Below are 19,840 nucleotides of genomic sequence, written 5' to 3'. Positions count from 1 at the left end.
TCTCTGAAATAAGAGATTTCAACGACTACTCATCAAAGATGCTGATGCCTACAGGCTCCCATCCAGGGCTCACCTCTCAGCGAGGGCTTCTGATCAGTTTATTTTAAAACTGCAGCCCTCCTGACTTAGGTCAAGTTTCCCAGACGCAGAGCCTGAGACAGGGATTCTTTCAGGGGTGATTTACTGGGGAAGAAGAGGCAGGATTGAGCCCAGGAAAAGTCAAGTAAGCAAGTGGTCTCAGCTGATGACCAGCCTCAGCTTGGCCCCACGCAGGGGTCTGGGCCCCGGAGGGCACACTGCCCCAGGGTCGGACCCTTTTCAGCCAATGGGTCAGCATGTATGTGTGTATGTGTGATAGTGGGGTTTTTCTTTTTTTTTTTTGCCTTGCTTTTTATAGTGGTAAAATATACATGCTATAGACTCAATGTTTGTTTCCCCTGCAAAATCCACATGTTGGAATTCCACAATCCTTGTCCTTTTGTGTCGGGCTTACCTAGTTGTGTTTTTGAGGTTCGTCCATACTATAGCATGAGTCAGCACTAGGTTCCTCCCCCTCCCCCACTCTCTCCATAGCATTTATTTATCTATTTTAAAATAAGATTATTTATTTATTTTTGCCATAGAGAGAGAGAGAGAGAGTGCACGCGCACAAGCAGGGGGAGGGGCAGAGGGAGAAGCAACTCCCGCTGAGCAGGGAGCCTGATGCGGGGCTCGATCCCAGGATCCTGGGATCATGACCTGAGCTAAAGGCAGATGCTTAACCGTCTGAGCCCCCCAGGTACCCTCCATATATGTTTAAATAGACTTTAATTTTTAGTTCTGGGTTCACAGTACCTTCACTCCTTTCTATGGCCAAATATATTCTATTGTATATAGAAACCACATTTTGTTTATCCGTTCTTCTGTTGACAGACACTTGGGCTGCTCCCACCGTTTGGCTACTGTGGATGGTGATGCCATGAACATGGGTGTGCAAGCGTCTGTTTGTGTCCCTCTTTAGGGAGCCCAGGTTTCTGTCCCTCCTGCCCACCATGTCAGTCAGTTGTAGGTCCCCTGGGAGGGGGGTACATCCAAGTGAGTAACCCGGGCCTGGGTGAAGGCCAGTCCCCAGAGAATGATGCAGCCGGGCCCTCATAGCCAATGCTCACAGCAGCCAAGGAAAGGGAGTGCTGTCCAGTAAAGGGACCTGGGGTTGGGGTACCAAAGGTGTCCCCTGCACTTGCCACCCCTCACCTGCCTCTTTGGCCTCCCAAGAACTTACCACCTTGACACCTGCTGTAAGGCACTTACTTCCTCGTTGTCTGGCTCCCCCCTCTAGAAAGTGAGTGTCAAGAGCCCAGCACCGTGTCTGTTTAGCTCCTGACGTGTAGTAGGGCTCAGTACATATGTGATGAATGAACGAGTACTACGTGCTGAGCAAGTGTGCCGGGTCTTGTACGCACACGCTCTCTTAGAATTCTCACTGTAAGTCTGGGATGTAGGCGCTGTGATGATACCTCTTTCACAGAAGGGGAAACTGAGGCTGGGATTGTTCAGTGAATTGCCCACAGTCACGAGGCGTATGAGCGGCAGAACGGGAGTATAAATCCAAGGCTGCCACACTCCCGAGGGCATGCTCCCGACAGCTGAGGCGCTTGGCCCCTGTACGTTGTGGAGTGGACTTAACGTGCGCTTCATTCATGCTAATTCAGCTGTGTAGTTGGAGAGAGGAATTTCCACACGTGGGCAGCTGCCAGGCCATCCTGCGTAATGAGCAAGGCTGGAGCGCAGACCCACCTCCGCCCTTGCCACAGGTGGTGCTGGTCCTCTCGGGCCCATCTTAAGGGGAGCACACTGCCGTGCTGAGGGAGCCTAAGGTAAGAATTTTAAAATATGTTATTGAGGAACAGTACACAGTGAGATGTACGAATCGTAAGTGTGTAGCCTGATGGATTCTGACACATTTACACTAATGTCATTAGCATCGTGATCAAGATGGGGAAGATTTCAACCAACCAGAAGGTACTCCCATGCCCTGCAGAGCCTGCCCCTTACCCTCCAGGAGCCACCGTTACTGGGACCCCTATCACGACAGGTTCCTTCTACCTGTCCCTGAACGGCAGCTGGCTTCATCTGTGCAACACTGTCAGAGAGAGCCCTTCACGTTTCACAGAAGGCAGCAGTTTGTTCTTTGTTGTCTCTGTGGTTTTCAGTTACTTAACTAGATCGCAGTTTGTTTTTCATCCTAGTGCTGATGGACGTTTGGGCTCTTTCCCCTCTCTGGCTATTTCAGGTAAAGCTGCTGAGGATGTGCTTGGCTATGTCTGTTAAGGAAGGTTTGCATTTGTTTTTCTTGGGAGAATATCCGGAAGTGGGATTGCTGAGTCATAGACTAGGCATGGAGCTACTGACAGTTTTCCAAAGTCATGGTTCCAATTTTCATTGCCACCTGCACCGCACGGGAGGGCCGGCTGCTCCACGGCCTCACCCACACTTGGCACTGCCACCCGGAGTTACCTATTTTTGATGTAACATGGTACCCAAACATTGTTCCAATGTGTATCTGCCCAATTAGGGTCCATGTGGGAAAACAGAAACCACTCTAGCTGTTTCAGCAAAAGGAACTTAATGAGGGGAGTTGGTTGCACAGGTGATGGAGGGGCCGAGAAGCTGGTAGTCAGCCTGGTGATCAGCAAAGGCAGGACGCCATTGCCAGTGCGAGACTAGAGGGACGAATGGAGGAGGTAGTGGTACCAGAACTAGGGGCGGGGGTCCCCCAAGGGAACTAGAGCTTCAGCGGAGCGTTTCGGCAGGAGCTGGAGATGCAGTGGGGATGCAGAGTTAGAGGGAACCACGCCCGGAGAAAGAGCGGGAGAAATACCTGGGCTGCACCCTCCGTCCCACCCTCCAGTTCCAACGGGCACCTCCCATTGGCTGACCCCGGGTGGAAGCCAGCCGATTGGACCGCCCAGCAACTAAGGGTTATAGACAGAGACGCATGCGCAGGGGAGCCCCAGGATGTGTCGCACTTCCTGTGGGGTGTCCACCGCTTACCTTATGGGCGATTTAAGAGACTTTTAAGGATAACTTCGGTTATCTTAAATTTTTTACTTAATAGTTCAATTTAGAACTGAATCCGCAGATAAAGATTCTCTAGTGATATTTGAAGTCTGGGTCGTTATGGTGCTCATGCTCAGGCCAAGGGTAAGCTGGTCTCATGTGATGATCCCTGTCCAACATGCCTGAGAAAACAGCGAGCTACCCTCTTCCCACAGGAGGACTGAAGGGTCCTGGCGGGGTGCCTGGGCTGAAAGCCGGTCAGCCTGGGTTGAGTTCCTGCCTCCCCGTTGAGAGCTGTGTGACCTTGGCCAAGTTTCTCAACCTCTCTGAGCTTCCGCTGTAAATGGATGTGGTGTGTTGTGGAGATGAAATGAGATAGGCTGCATAAAGCTCTTGGAACAGAGCCCGAGGCATAGTAGACACTCAAGAAATGCTCGTCTGCTTTTCTTTCACGAGCACCTGGGGTTGGTGCCCTTGGTACTTTTAACCGCTGTCATGTGTATGAGCCCAGGCTCACAGCTTTAAGGATGAGGATATCTGGCATCAACTAAAGGAACCCTCTCAAAATGGACAAGCAGCTTCAAAACCTTCCTGCAGAGAAGTGGCAGATGGAAGAGAATTCTAGTAACACAAGAGCAGGTGAGCTGCAAGAAAACAGCTGAGTAATAGAGAAGTTCATGTGCATAATTTACAAGTTAAGAAATATTCATATCACGGGGGTTGGTGCTCAACATTTATTTTTATTGTCACGGGGTACAATCAGAAGTGTCTGGACCACTCCGGTTTGGCTGACCTTCAAGGAGCGTGGCGTCGCAGAAGCCAGCCCTCGTGGGACTGAGCGTGTTCCTGACTGCTAGTGTACCTTTAGTCATGCACCGCAGAATTTTCACTGGCACACGGTTCAGCTTTAAAAAAATTTTTTTTGAATAGTTACATATTTATCGTAATGCGTATGGGAGAAAAATAAAATTGCACATATGTCTTTGGGCAATATTGGCGGGAAAAAATCTCCCCAAAGACATACAGAGTCCCCATGGGTCCGGTATTTGTACATAAATTCTTGTGAAGTGTGGCTTCAGCTCTGTGTGAGGAAATATTCAGAGGAATGAACTTAGCAAGAATAAGAAAGTGGTTTTTATGACTGTCTGTTGTTTATGGAGATGTTCTGTGTAAGAGAAAGCATTAAGACACGCACAGGAGTGTTGCCCGCCCACTCCAGGTTTGGAGGCTGGGCGGGAGGGAGGGGTAGAGGATGCTGTGTGTGTTTGTGGGAGGAGGAGGGTTTTAGCTGGATGTGCAACCTTTCATTTCTGTAAAAAGAGAGATCTGAAGCAAATTTGGCAAAATGTTAATACGTGTTTAATCCGAGCAGTTGGAGATATACAATCTGTTACATTATTAACTTTACCCTTTGTGTGTTTGAAATAGTTTGCTATTTCCAAGATATGGAGAAAGTGAGTTTGGAATAGGGAGGGTGTAATAACTGTTGGAGTCTGGTTTGTTATTTGAAATATTTTTCCCCAAGTGGGGAATACCAGACATGTTAGAAGGATCTGAATCACATTGTCTGTACACATGAGTTCAAAATATTCAAGCATAGTGGAGTCCCTCTGTCACCACCTCTATGATCAGTGCTAAGGCTTTGGGAACACCCTCAAAAAAGGGCACCTCCTCTCACCCAAAACAAGGCCACCAGGAGGCTATCCCAACCTCCCTTGAAAACCTGTGACTCCTCACTTTCCTGCCATCATGAGTTAGGAAAATCTTTGACAGAGAACCCCAGTAATGGGGACTTAAAAAAAAAAATAGAATTTACTTCTCAGAGGTAAACAAAATCAGGAGGGAGTCGTGGCTTCCCTCTTGTGGTCTAAAAGGGCTGCTGTCACTCCAGCCATCTCATCTGAATTCCAGCCAGCAGAAAGGAAGAAGGCCAGAAGTTGACCATTCCTCCTCCTTTTAAGGATGCTCCCCAGACATTGAACATACCACTTCCACTTAGATCTCAGCGGCCAGTGCTGAGTGGTTTGGCCACACCTACCTGCAAGGGAGCCTGGAAAATGTCCTCTATTCCTGCCAGCTGTGTGCCCAGCTAAAAGTCAGGGTTTCTCTTACTAAGAAAGAGGGACCATTAGATACTGGGGGACTGCTAGAGCAGTCTCTGCCACAGGGCTATGGGGGTGGGAGGCTTACTTCCCAAGGAAGGGTCCTGGGCCATTGCCCAGTCACTGCCTCTTCTAGCCCTGGAGCTCAGGTGGGGACCTGGGGGCCATGGCCACAGAATTCCATCCTGGCAACCCCGTTTTGCCCACCACAAGGTTCTTCGCTAAGTTCTTTGGTTGGCTCTAACTCTAGGATTTTGCTCAGTTACCCAGGGCATATGGAGCAAATTCAGGGATCTTCCAATAGAAAGGAAAGAATTTTTTTTACTCCTGCATAAAAATAATAGGTATTTATTCTATTAAACAGAAAAGAGAAAATTGAAATGTGGAAATAATAAAAGATTTACCCCAAGTTGCACCATTCAAAGATAATCAGTGTTATTGACATGTGGGGATTCTCCCTTCTAGACTTATATCTATATATAATTTCTACTTTTCTTTTTAGCGTGGTTATAATCATACGAGGTATATGCTTTTCCTTTTTTTTTTTTTTAAGATTTTATTTATTTATTTATTTGACAGAGAGAGAGAGAAAGAGAGCACAAACAAGGGGGAGGGACAGAGGGAGAGGGAGAAGCAGGCTCACCGCTGAGCAGGGAGCCTGACGCAGGACTCAATCCCAGGACCCTGGGATCATGACCTGAGCTGAAGGCAGATGCTTAACCAACTGAGCCACCCAGGCGCCCCATGTATATGGTTTTTATTTGATTTCTTCATCCAGCCTTGTAAATAAGCCCTTTGCCGACTCATCACAGCCCTGGTTAAAATGGCTCCATTCTGTCCCAGCTGGAGGCTGGGTGTCTCGGTTTGGTGGGGTAATGGGGACAGTCCTCTGTTTTTTCTCCCCTCCATACTCCATCTTGAGCAAGACGTGTCTATGGCTTTTGCCTCAGGGAAGGGATATGACAGAGATAGCCTTCAAGTCACTTTCTGGCTTTTGTTTTCCAAAAGCCTCAAGCTTCGGGAGCCCTTAGAGCACAGGTTTCCAAAGGAGGATGCACTGGGGAGTGGAAAGATTATCCTGAACAGAGTTCCCCAACCCCAGCCCCTGTTATCTGTTTGCATAACCCATTCCAACCCTCTCTGTCTTGCTTTCCCCCACCAGGAGCTGGGAGTCAAAAATTCACCTTCAGTTGTCCTGGCAGCAAGGGTGGCCGTGTGATAAGCTCCTCGCTCATGAAAGGTAAGCAGAAGCTGGCTGGGAATTTCTGGGAGAGCCTTTGCTTCTCCACCAGCCCCACCCTTCCTCCATTCCCCTTCCAGTATGCTTCCTCACCCAGTAAGAACTGTCTGTGACCCAGGAGCCCGAGTCCTCCCACGCGCCACAGTCCCCACCATGTCCTGTTGCTCCCCATCGCTGCGGCTGGCTACCCACCATTCCTCCTTCAACCGTCGGCTCCAAGAGGGCAGGGATGGGTCCCTTCTCTTCAGTCCTGTCTTCTCGTGGGACCCAGTGCCTGATGCAGAGTGAAGTGCCTGGTAATCTTTGTTGAATGACTGATCTGGCATGAGCTGCTGTTTTCTGTGCTCAGCTCGATTAACGTTTTATGTTACCTGCTGGGTCCAGGTAGGCATTTGATTTTACAAGCCCATGTGAAAGTGCTGCTTTTCGCTTGTCAAAGTAGAAAGAATACTAATGATTCCTGATCTCTGAGCAAGGCCTTAAAGGATCCACACCCCCAAAGGCAGCATAACTCAGTAAGAGCAGAGGCTGGCAAGGTTTTCCTGTAAAGGGCCGGATGTAAATATTTTTGGATTTGTGGGCCACACTGTGTTTTGGTTACGACTTCTTAACTTTACCAGTATAGTGTGAAAACAGCCACAGACAATATGTAAATGAATGGGCCTGGCTGGGTGTGTGTCAATAAAACTTTATTGACAAAAACAATCAGTGGGCCAGATTTGGCCCGAGGGCTATAGTTTGCTGACCCCTGGTTTAGAGTGTGGATTCTAGAACCAGACAGCCTGGGTTCAAGTCGATTCACTAGTGGTGCAACTTTGGGCAATTTACTTAAACTTTCTGTGAGTCAGTTTCCAAATCTGTCAAATAAAGAGGTCGTGTCATTCTGGGTCCAGCAGGAGACAGTGTTTCCCTTGGATGATCCAGGGAAGGAACTCTTCGCGGAGGTGGGCAGAGTGAAGGGTAAAGGGGTTGGCAATAGCAGGTTTGGTTTCTTCTCCTGGCTCTGAGAAGGCAGAGGGAAGAAATGGTGTTATAATCATGGAGTGAGCACCAGAGCCTGCTGGCAAAAGCTGTGGTCCAAGAAGATGGAGCCATTGCCAGAACTGGATGATATGAGAGGGGCCTAGAGGAAAGAACACCTGACCTCTCTCTCCTCCTGCCCCTCCAGTCTCCTGCTCCCTCCCACCAGGAAGCCCAGCCAGAAACCAGAGGGTGCCTGGGTCTGCCTCCTGGTGCATAGAGCCCAGTGGGGTGTGGGTGTCAGGGGCAAACAGATTATCCAGCACTGAGGTTGGTAATGACATTATAATTACGATTTTAAAAACACACCTGTCTGGAGTTTGTACACCCATGTTCATAGCGGCATTCCTCACCATAGTTAAAAGGGGAAGCCAGCCAAGTGTCCGTCAACTAATATGTGGAGAGACAAAATGTGGTCTGTCGGTCTGGTGGAGTAGTATTCAGCCTTGAAAAGGAAGGCGAGTCTGACACCTGCTGTCACATGGATGGACCCGGAGGATAGCATGCTGAGTGCAAGAGGCCAGTCACAAACGGATAGCTACCCTATGGTGGCACTTACATGAGGCACCCAGAGGAGTCCCATCCACAGGTTCGAGGCAGACAAGAATTGTGGAGGACACTGTCCGCTGCAGGCCATGGGGTTCACATGAGTAAGTCTGTGCACCGCGCTTACAACAGTTCTGCGCACCTGCGCGTGGCCAGCGCCACGGCCACCATTTACCACCATTGTTGTTCCATGGGAGAAATACAAATCCCTGTCTTGTTTGCGCCGCTGCTGGGGGTGGGCGTGGTTCTGGTACATGCCGCCAAGTCAAAGCCTGATAGGGATGTGCACAGCTCTGTGCCCGAGGCTGGCCGGAAGCCTGCCCCTCCCAAGGATCCTCCCCCACCTCCAGCCCCCCTCTCCACATCCCCACCCCCACCCCACCCCCATTCAGCTGCAGAATTCAGTGGGGAGGGCGCAAGCTCGCAGTAAAACAGAGGAAGCTGCTCCCATTCTGGCTTTCCAACAAGGAGGGCTTAATGAGGCAATTAAGCAGAACTATTTTCTCTTTATCTCCTTCTCCATCTTCCTGAGTCTGTCAGAGCATCCAGCCTGGAGGGCCCTCAAAGATGAGAGGAGCCTGTCCTTCCCCACCCCCTACCCCGCAGTTTCAAGAATGGGAGAATAGGACTCAGAGAGGGGCAGTAGCTGGGCCAAGGTCACACAGCGAATTGGTGGGACCACACCCAGAGCCCCAGGACCCTGGCAGGCGAAGAGTGAAATGGGGACGGTGGCCTGCTGGGAAGCTCAGACCTGGACAGAGAGCATGGTCACTGTGAGGCCCCTGGACTGTACCCATGTGGGGGACATGGACATGGACCCTGTGGGATCAGGTCAGCTGAGTCTTCAAGAGAAGTTAAAATCTACATTTGTAAGGAACACCATATAGTAATTCAAAGTTCAAGAAAACCAAGTATAGGCCAAATAGAGAGGTCCTTGCTGAAAATGTCTGCACTTGGATATTGTGCTGCCTGTGGTGGACACAGCCCACAGGGTGGATGGGGAGGAGTGTAGGGCCCAGCATGGTGGACACCTGGCTTCTCTTGGTCCCCTGAGTAGTGATGTGGGATCTTCTTGGACTGCCTACGTTCGTGTCCTCTCCAAGATCCCCCTCACAGCCAAGGGGTCTGTAGCAGCCTGGCCATGCACAGTGTATATGTTGTGCACTGCACAAGGGTGCCCATGAAGATGCTTCTTCATCCCGGAAGAAGAGTCTGCTGCCTGTTATAACGCATCCACCCAGCGGAGCTTCTTTTTCTAATTCCCACAGTGGTGCCAGGTCAATCTGGGTCCTCCAAGAAGAAGTTTCCAAGGGGAGATTAGATGTGCGAGAGGTTGACTGGGGGAAATAGCTCTGAGGGGGGAAGGGGAGGAGGAGGCAGGAGAGCCTTCGGGCTGAGATGCTGGCCTGACCTGTGGAGGAGCAAGGGTTGGAGGGAGGGTCGGGTAGCAGGGACTCCGCACACTCCCGGGGAAGTTTTGTTCAGGCTGATCTTGAGTCCTAGGGCCTCAGCGCGCCCTCAGGGGCATCATTTCCCTTCCATGCTGGGCCATTGGTGGGAGCCCCTGGGGATGCTGAGTGGGCCTGGAGCACAGCAGCAGAGCTGTCAGTCAGTCCATCACGGCCCGCAGTACAAGACCCACAGGGCTCATGGTCAAGGCCAGCACACATGCTGTATTTGCCACTGGGGGCCCTGGTCTGTGAAGGCAGGCAGGCCTGGGAATTCTCTCCTGCCTTACACTCCAGGGTAGCCGTGCGAGCTAATTTTGCATCGATATCCCCATAAATCTGAAATTGCTGCCACGTAAAAGCATCTGCTGTCCTTGAAGGCTCCCTCACCCCACAGTGTGGCGCCTCATGCCCAAGGGGAGTGTATCCTTGTTGCTGCTGGGACAGATTGCCAAAACTTAGTGGCTTCACGCAATACGTATGCTCATACGCTTCTGGAGGTCAGAAGTCCGAAACGAGTCTCACGGGATGAAAATCATGGTATCATCAGGGCTGGGTCCTTCTGGAGGCCTGTGTTCCTTGCATCTTTTAGCTTCTAGAGGAGGCCTGCATTCCTTGGCCATTGCCCCTCCTCCATCTTCAGAGCTGGCAACAGCTCCTTTGTTTTTTGGGGGAACCGCCTCCCCTCCTGTCTTAGTCCATGTGCTGCATGTGGATCTGACCATTCCCCTCTCCTCTCCAACTCAAGGATGAACAAGAGGCTCAAGGTTGGCTCGTCAGAGTGGTTTGTGACCTTGGCCAGGCCAATGAGAGCTTTACCAGGGATTTGGGGTGAGCTCTTTTTCTGCAAGGTGGTTAAGCCAATAAAATGAAAATCTGGAGCTGCTGGTGGTCCTCCTGCCTCCAGGTATGAAGACCTGGCTTGAGAGTGAAGCCTACACAGAAGAAAGGCCAGTTGCTATTGACCTTGAGACCTGGATCCCACTGTACCTGAAGCTAGCTACACAAGCCCTGAAATTTTCAGATCCGGAGATCATAAATCCCCTTTTGGCTTCAGCCGACTCAAATAGAGTTTGTAATTCTTGTTAGCAGGAGTCCTGACTGGTACTCCCATCTTCAATTTTGAATACCCAGCCCAATACTGTGGAATTAACATGCCAAACTCATGTCAGCCTCGCTCACTTTCCTTCCTCTCCCCTCTCTTCCCCCGCCAGCTATGCTATTGGGTGATACATCCTAATGTATATTTAACAGTGGCTCAAAATCAAATTAATTTAGATTGGTTAATAAACTGTAACATCCGTTTCTAAATCAAGCTACATTTTCCTCTTGAGCAACTAAATTCATGCCTGTTGGTTTAATTTGTTGCTATTGTAATCCTTTAACGCTGATGAAATTATGGAAAGGTTTCTAGTGAAATTATCCAGATTTGATTAGGGTTGGACATATTAATATTTTTCCTTCCCAGCAGTCTTTGGAGAGAGATTGGCTGAGAGTGTGCGCGTTCCACGTGCTGTGGACTGTGATCTCAGAAAACAGACTCATCCTGTCCCTTGGCAGATAATCCTTCTTTGGGTGTGCATTTATTGAGTGCTGACTGTATGCAGAGCCCTTGATGTTCGTGTTCTCAGTGGAGGGTCTGAAAGAAGAGTTTCTGGGCATCTGTGGAATAGTTGTTGTGAGGGATTTAGGGGTGCCTCCCTATGGCCCCACCTCCAGTTAAAGTGGAGCCTTGTGTCTTGTTCGCTGTAACCCCAGTGCCACTGAGGTAGGTACTCACATGCCACATGGTTTGACCTTGAGCTTGACCCTGAAGAATTTCCTGCGGACACATCACACTTCTCTCTAAGACTGGCACAGGTGGTGGCAAGAGAGGAGGGAAGGGGGGAAGGTCCAAGCTGGACCCAGCCCCACAGAGAGGAGTGAAACCAGGCAGGTGGGTCTCCGTCTGCCCTCCCCCTGCATGCTCTGCTGAGGTTGCCCCGCCCACCCGCTACCTCCATTTGTTCTGAATGTGCCAGGCCTCGCCCCAAATAGCAAGCCATCTGCAGCGAGATCTGAAGTGCATTTCCAGGTTCCCTCCTTCAGGAAAGAGTGGGTTGGGCAGGGCCTGGGAGCCAAGACTCGTGGCGGATGAGGTCAGGCACAGAGAGGCCCCCTAGGAGGGTCCCCCACCTCCAATGTCCAGTCAGTCTGTGGGGAGGGGGGTCTCCACTCTCTGGCATCTTGTGGGTGATTCCTGAGCCTGGCAGAGTTCTCTAGAAGGGCTGCTTACTCCACTTGGGTGAGCAATGTGACAATGGCATGGACCAGGTCTCCATGATGGGCCTCTGTTGGGCCTGCCCATTCCCTGCCTCCTGCCTGCTCCCCTTCATGCCAGGAGCCGAGACCTGAGTCTCCTCTCCTCGGAGAAGTCTCTGTTTCTCCTTGGAATATGCTCTCCTGGCTCTGGGTGCTTCCCGTTCATAGAGTCAACCACAGGTGCTAACTGAGAATTGTGAAATTATTTCCCGATACCCAGCCCCCACCCAGCTGCAAAGTTGGCGAGAGGAGGAACCCCGCATTGTGACCCAGAGTTGCCCTGTGTTTAGCTGCCCTTGCACAGACCTTTATTACTTTTAACAAATTAATTGGCACCATTTAAAAAAATATATTTATTTATTGGAGAGAGAGAAAGCACAAGTGGAGGGGAGAGGCAAAGGGAGAGGGAGAGAAATCCTCAAGCAGACGCCTCACTGAGCGTGGAGCCAGACACGGGGCTTGATCCCACGACCCTGAGATCATGGCTCAAGCCAAAATCAAGAGTCAGCCGGTCAACTGACCGAGCCACCCAGGTGCCCCTAGTCAGCACCATTTTAAAGTTAGGAGATTTCATATGAAAATCTGGATTTGGGGCCTCTGTTTAAAACAAATCAGAAGGGGTGTCTGGGTGGTGCAGTCGTTAAGCGTCTGCCTTCGGCTCAGGGCATGATCCCGGTGCTCTGGGATCGAGCCCCACATCAGGCTCCTCCGCTAGGAGCCTGCTTCTTCCTCTCCCACTCCCCCTGCTTGTGCTCCCTCTCTCGCTGGCTGTCTCTGTCAAATAAATAAATAAAATCTTTAAAAAAAAAAAACAAATCAGAAGATTCGGTAACCTTGGGGTGTACGTCCTTCCATGAGGACAGTTAGTGGGAATTTGCCTTTAAACAGGGCGGTGTGCTCCAGTTCACCTTGCCTCACTCCCCACCAGCCCCTATCGCCCACACCCAAGCTGCGTCTCCTGTTTACATTGCTTGTCTGACCTCCGTAAATTGTGTTTCAACCCCTCGCCGACTCCTTGTGTCCTGGCCCCTGACTGCCTTTATGTCCAGCCAGTCCTCGAAACTACCTGGTGGGACACATGTCCACATTTTTAAGACAAGAAAACTAAAGTTTAGGAGAGGTTAGTGCCCTTCCCAGGATCACACAGCAAGTGGGTGGCCGAGACAGGATTTGAAGGACTGATTATCTGGTTCCCAGACTTGGGGTCCCTCCACCACATCCTAAGCCTGTACCAACAGGGATGGAGAAAGCTTCTTTTCACTTACAATGCCACCTATATCCTGGTCAGAATTCCTGCTTGCTCCGTGTAGAAGGGGGATCAGATGCCCAGAGGGGCCACAGGGTACATGAAGGAGGGGAGAGGGGTGACTCAGAGAGCAGAGGCCCCAACCCTGAATGGCCAGGCAGGAATGTGACCCAGTCGGGCAGAATTTCTGATGTTTCAAGAGAAGCCAGACATCTGGATCTGTGTGTGAAATATCCTAGTGTGTCAGCATTGTGCACGCATTGCAATGTATGTAAAGTCCCTTGGTGGTCACACTGAGCACGTCAGCGGCTGGGTGCCCCCCTTGTTGCCAGGTTGTGGTTCGGCTTGAAAGCTTGCTTTTCATCACTGGCTGCATGGGACAGGCCGCATGTGGGGGAGCCCGGCCTCTTTGCCCACTGTTGTCGGGGGTGGGGTGTGGTCAGAGCTGTCCTGGCTGAGCAGCAGGGCTGAACATCTTTTGCAGGGCCCCAGAGGTCCCCAGGACTTAGGAGGCATAGTGCGCATCTCCAGACCCAGAATCACCACCCGCCCTCCCTGGCCCTTACGCTACCGCTGGGCCCTTCCCTCCTGGTGTCTGGCTATTTACCAGTCATTTAGAAAAAAAAAAGAAAAAGAAAAGTATTGGCCACCTGCTGTATACCAGACCCCAAAGAAAGCCCTGTGTAGCTTCCACAACAAAATCAGAAATGACTCCTAGAGTCTAAAAGAGAGGAGTTCTCCCACGTTCTAGAACATCAGCTGCATAAGGGCAGGGCTATTGCCTGTCTTGTTCCCCGCTGTCTCCCACTACCTAGAACGTTCTCTGGCACATAGTAGGTGCTCAGCAAATGTTCGTTGAATGAAGACTAACATGGTAGCATCTTTCCATGCATTTGCTAATGGGAATTCCTCAAAAGGAGCTCTTCTTGTTATCCTTCCTTTTGGGATAAGACATCTGAGAGGTGGGGGAATTGGCCTGCTTTGCTCCGCCGCTCGAGGTGGGGCCAGACGTACAACGTGGGCCTCCTAGGGCCGGCTTCCTCTCCCTCTGCATTTCCCTCCCAGCATGCAACTGGAGCATTTTTTTTTTTTTTTATTTTTTTGGACACAGCAGATTTTCAGAGTCTCTGGTTGATACCCAATGACTAAACAGACGGGTGGGGAATCAATGTCTCCCATCACAGCTCAGCAAAGCCCTTCCAGGCCACTCCGGGTGGCTCACCTCTTCTTCAGAAAGAACTTCATTCTGGAATGCAGGCGGCATGGAGGAGTTGCTCCTGGAAGGGAATTTCGACATTCATCAGACGTAATTATTTCCTTAACTGAAATATTTAAACAGAGCTTCAAGGAATCCAACAAAAGAAAATGAGTTTTAGGGGAAATACACACACACACACACACACACACACACACACACACACACACCCCGCATTCTTTCCTCAAAACATAAGCTGGAAGGATTTTATCTGCTCTCAGAGGGAAAACTCAAGAGGTTTAATTTAAAACTTGGGCGGGCTCATGGCTTTTCAATGGGGTGATTGTTCCATAGTCAGGGAATGAGATAATAAGAAAACGTTTTCGAGCCAGTGTTTGGTTTGGCTTCAGAAATTCAGACCCGGCGTCCTTCTGAGAGCTTTCGGGCCTCGAGCGTCGCTGGGCTGGTGTCTCCCCTGGTCGGAGAGCAGATCTGCAATAACATTTATACAGTCGGAGCCGTCCAAGGGGATGCGGGGGGGGGGGGGGGGGTGCGCGTGCGCGCAGCCGGGACGCGGTTACCGACCCCGCCTGCTCGTCACCCAGCCTTGGGGTGCCCGGAACCCTGGTGACGGTGTAACATAGGGATGAGCCTCTGGAAGCCCCTTGACGTGACAGCATCTTTTGATCTGTCGGGGCGCATAACTCTCCCTGTCTTCATCAGTCTGCTGCACGGAGAACCCAAACCAGCCTCCGAAGTGCAGACGGCTTAGTCCCGCCTTCCCGGGCTTCCTTTCTGCCTGGGTTTTAGCAGGTGGAAACGAGCAAAATGAGCACCGACCGTGTTGGTGTGAAAGTTGATGGCCCCTTCTCCCCTTCGCTTTGCCTCTCATTCTGCTCCAGGCTGTCTTGGGAAAATGCGCGTTTCTAGAACAGGGCTTCCCAGGGCCCGAACTCTGGGAGAAGGGAAACTGGCGAGGACGAAACCAGGAAGCTTTTGTTCTAGGAAGGAGCCTTTCAGGGAGGAAGAGCCTGCCTCCTGGGTGGCTGGGCAGAAAGGGAGCTCCACTGGTTCCCCTGATAGTCTCAATTCGGAGGCAGCATGTCCCTCGGGGAACCTGGTTCATCAGCCGCCTGGTCCTGCCCTGCACGACACCCCCTGGGCTGCAGACACCAGCGCGGGAAGGTGAGGCCTGATTGTAGAGAGGGCGCCTCTCAAACGGCTGCTCGCCTTTCCTTCTGCAATGGGCTGCTGACTTTTGGAGACCCCCGAAGGCTTTCTCTCCTCAAGAATTCTCCCCCCCAGCCCTTCCTCTCAATGTACCCTAGGACTGGCCCTAACTTTGCCCCCAGCTCTCGCCCACCAATACCCCTCCTTAACCCTAACCTTACCCTCCTGTGAGGCCTGGGCAGCTGGAGGTGAACTTTGGCTCTTCCGGTGGCTGCCCGGTGTCCCCTCGTTCCCTCAGCCCTGCTTGGGTCCCCCCAGACGGCCTGCCTTCCTGAGCAACCTCAGCATCCCCCAGAGGTGAGGAGCTGGAGGACTCCAGCCACTGTCAAGGGCCCCCATGTGTTGAACCCACCCCGTTCTCTGAAACCCACAGGGTGGCAGGGTCACACTCCCTGAAGGCCCCAGGGCAGAATCTCTCCTGGCTTCTCTTTGGCCTCTGGAGGCTGCCGGCAATCCTCGGCCTCCTTTTTTTTTTTTTTTTTAATTAATGATTTTTTATTATATTATGTTAGTCACCATACAGTACATCCCCGGTTTCCGATGTAAAGCTCGATGATTCATTAGTTGCGTATAACACCCAGTGCACCATGCAATATGTGCCCTCCTTACTACCTATCACCGGTCTATCCCATTCCCCCACCCCCCTCCCCTCTGAGGCCCTCAGTTTGTTTCTCATAGTCCATAGTCTCTCGTGTTTCATTCCCCCTTCTGATTACCCCCCCTTTCTTTATCCCTTTCTTCCCCTACCGATCTTCCTAGTTCTTATGTTCCATAGATGAGAGAAATCATATGATAGTTGTCCTTCTCTGCTTGACTTATTTCGCTTAGCATTATCTCCTCCAGTGCCGTCCATGTTGCAGCAAATGTTGAGAATTCATTCTTTCTGATAGCTGAGTAATATTCCATTGTATATATGGACCACAACTTCTTAATCCAGTCATCTGTTGAAGGGCATCTCGGCTCCTTCCACGATTTAGCTATTGTGGACATTGCTGCTATGAACATTGGGGTGCATATGGCCATTCTCTTCACTACGTCTGTATCTTTGGGGTAAACACCCAGTAGTGCAATGGCTGGATCACAGGGTAGCTCCATTTTTAACTTTTTAAGGGACTTCCACACTGTTTTCCAGAGTGACTGTACCAACTTGCATTCCCACCAACAATGTAGGAAAGATCCCCTTTCTCCACATCCTCTCCAACAATTGTTGTCTCTTGCCTTGTCAATTTTTGCCGTTCTAACTGGCGTAAGGTGGTATCTCAGTGTGGTTTTGATTTGAATTTCCCTGATGGCTAATGATTTTGAACATTTTTTCATGTGTCTGTTAGCCATTTGTATGTCTTCATTGGAAAAGTGTCTGTTCATATCTTCTGCCCATTTTTTGATTTGTTTGTTTCTTGTGTATTGAGTTTGAGACGTTCTTTGTAGATCTTGGATACCAGTCTTTTATCTGTAGTATCATTTGCAAATATATTCTCCCATTCCGTGGGCTGCCTCTTGGTTTTTTTGACTGTTTCCTTGGCTGTGCAGAAGCTTTTTATCTTGATGAAGTCCCATAAGTTCATTTTATCTTTTGTTTCTCTTGCCTTTGGGGATGTGTCATGAAAAAGGTTGCTTTGACTGATGTCATAGAGGTTGCTGCCTATGTTCTCCTCTAGAATTTTGATGGATTGCTGTCTCACATCGAGGTCTTTCATCCATTTGGAGTTTATTTTTGTGTATGGTGTGAGAGAGTGGTCAAGTTTCATTCTTTTGCATGTAGCTGTCCAGTTTTCCCAGCACCATTTATTGAAGAGACTGTCTTTTTTCCACCGGATGTTTTTTCCTGCTTTATCAAATATTAGTTGCCCAAAGAGCCGAGGGTCCATTTCTGGGTTCTCTATTTGTTCCATTGGTCTATGTGTCTGTTTTTGTGCCAGTACCATGCTGTCTTTGTGATCACAGCAATCCTCGGCCTCCTTGCCTGCGTCAGTGGCTTTCCTCTCTCTGGGTCCCTGTGTGGTCATGTGGTCTTCTGACCGATTCACCAGTCATTGGTCTTCAGGGCCCACCCTAACCCAGTGGGATCTCAACTTGACCTGATACCATCCGCAAAGACCCTGTTTCCGAACAAGATCACACTCACATGGGAGGACATGGATTTGGAGTGGTGGACATTATTTGACCTGGTGTGCTCCCCATGGGCCTGCACTGGGCTGTCGTTTCCGTGTTTCCCCACACCATCCTCACGGCAGCCCATGGACGCACTCATGGCCAGAGGCACAGCTCACATTCCCACGGTGCGGAGGAGAGAGCGGAGGCTCGGAGCCGTGAAGAGACGAGTGTCCGTGGTCACGCAGCTGGAGCATCAGTGACGCTGAGATCCGAACTCAGAGCAGCCTGACTCTGGAGCTCTCTGGCTCTGTTGAAACCTCTACAGTGTGTGGCCCTCCAAGCACTTAACCCAAGAATAGCCCGAGGGAGAGCGAGAATCCTCTGGCTCACAAAGCTCATTTCTTTGGGGCACTTATTTCTAGACCTCCTTCTGAGCACACAGACCCGACCAGCCCATGCTGGGGGCACAAGGGACAAATCCATGGTGACAACACAGAGCATCGGGGGCCAGGCGGGGAGACGGGCCATGGGAGTGCCTGCTCGGAGCTATGAGGTCCGCTTTGGGGTGAAGACGTGTCCTGGAACGAGACCGAGGTGCCGGCTGCACACCCTGAGTGAGCTAATGCCATGGAATTGTGCACTTTACCGTGCTTAATTTTATGTGAGTTTTACCTAGAATTTTTTTCTGTCTTCAGAGTTGTCCTTTATCGACAATCTCACCAGAAGAGTTAGTCTTTTGTCTTGAGGTGTTGGAAAGGCCACCACTGGGGTCCCTTGTTTCATTGGAGACGCGGTGTCCAGGAGGCCCCAGGCAAAACGCAGCATGTCTCCTGAGAGGTGGGGAGAGGGTGCCCGGCTACTACCAGAGTGGGGGATGGGTTATCTCATTGGCCAGCTGTCCCTGTACAAAGCACAGGGAAGGGGTGCCAGGCAGGTGAATTTAATGGGTGTTTCCAGGAAAGGAATATAGAAAAAGGGAGGGCAGCTGGGAGGCAGAAGGCTGGAGTGCACCTGCTTCTCCTGTTTCGGCTGCTGGCCAGTCTGGCACATCCCTGTGCTCACTCCATCAACTGTCCCCAGGCCCCTGCTCTGCCCGCTGGGGGAGCGGGGTGGCTGAACTGTCAGCCCCAGGAGCATAGCTTTCTGTGTATTTGCCGAAAGGCCTGATACAGCAATAGCTCAATTTTATTGATCGTGTCAATGGCAATAATTCAAGAAAGCTATTTAAATTCACGGGAGGAAGCCAGAGCAATTATCCGCGTCTTCATCAGATTCTCCATCATTTTTGTTGTTGGCTATCAAGCATGGAGACAGACATTTTGTGTAAGGCTGATGTGGCAGCACGGGGGCTGGTGAGGGCTGGGGTTTTGTTTGCAGCCCTGGGGGGAAAAATCATAATCAACAGTTCGCCAGATATAAATCTATATGCACAAAGGTTTACGGGGCGTTATCACGGGGCGTGCGGGCACCCAGCGGTTTAAATTCATTTTGTCCCTAATCCCAGCCAAATCCCCTTGGCATATTCCCGCAGTCCCTATTTCAGCACATAATAACATTGTGATTTGTGATGGAGCAGGTGATTTTTTTTTTTTTTTTTTTTGCAGTCTTTCCCCTGTAGTTAAACTTTAATGAAAGCTTAAATCACACTGGAATTCTCGCGGTGACAAGCTGATGAGATCAGTAGAAGGCACGGCGAGTCTGGCTGGGTGGGCTGTGAGGTGGGGGTGTTATGAGAGGGGAGAGCCCCCCCCCCCCGCCACCACAGTGTCTTGCACCCCATCCCACAGCATCCTCTCTGGGCAGGAGTCATGATTAATTCAGCTCTAAATCCCTGGCTCCTGGCATAGTGCCTGGTACACAGCAGGTGCTCAATGAATAATTGAACAAATGAATGAGCTGGGTGGGTTGCTTACTTTACAGGGGGAGTTGGCTAAACTCTTTTGCTCCTGGATATCATGATGTCATGGTATTTTCTCTGTCTGTGCTGGACATCTTCTGTTTGCCTCTCTAGGTCTGCTCTCCACCCCTTTTCCATTCAGATCCATACCAGCTGACTCATGTGGGCTGTATCCCTGGGGTCCTCAGCCTTCTGGCATTTGGGGGGAGCCAGCCAATGGGAGGTACCGACTGGAGGCAGGAGGCAGGAGGCAGGTGGAGAAAGAGGCCAGGGTATTTATTCCCCAGCTCTCTGTCTGCCTGCTTCAGATTGACTGTGTCCCTCTTATTGGGAGGCTCTTATGGGGGTCCTCTCCTCATGCCCCACTTCAGGTTCCAGTAACGACTCACCCATGCCCCCTTCAGGTGCCTTAACAGCTCCTCACCTTGCTGTTTGGCAGTGGGAGGGTGGGGGTGGGGGGGTGGGGAGAGGTTTACCAGGCC

General features: G+C 50.7%; 1 protein-coding gene across 3 annotated transcripts in view; it reads left to right on the top strand.

Annotated features, from left to right (window-relative positions):
* NCOR2 (nuclear receptor corepressor 2) overlaps positions 1 to 19,840 on the top strand; it is a 368,100-nt gene that overhangs the window by 41,785 nt on the left and 306,475 nt on the right. For all 3 annotated transcript variants that reach the window (XM_057305998.1, XM_057306005.1, XM_057306004.1), the window contains exon 2: positions 6,304 to 6,381. The gene's annotated coding sequence lies outside the window, so the exon portion shown is untranslated. The remainder of the gene's footprint in view (positions 1 to 6,303; positions 6,382 to 19,840) is intronic.

This window comes from Ursus arctos, unplaced genomic scaffold (genome assembly GCF_023065955.2).
Source record: "Ursus arctos isolate Adak ecotype North America unplaced genomic scaffold, UrsArc2.0 scaffold_34, whole genome shotgun sequence".
NCBI classification, from domain to species: domain Eukaryota; kingdom Metazoa; phylum Chordata; class Mammalia; order Carnivora; family Ursidae; genus Ursus; species Ursus arctos.
The sequence above is the reverse complement of the archived record's forward strand: the minus strand, read 5'-3'. Positions and strand labels throughout refer to the sequence as shown.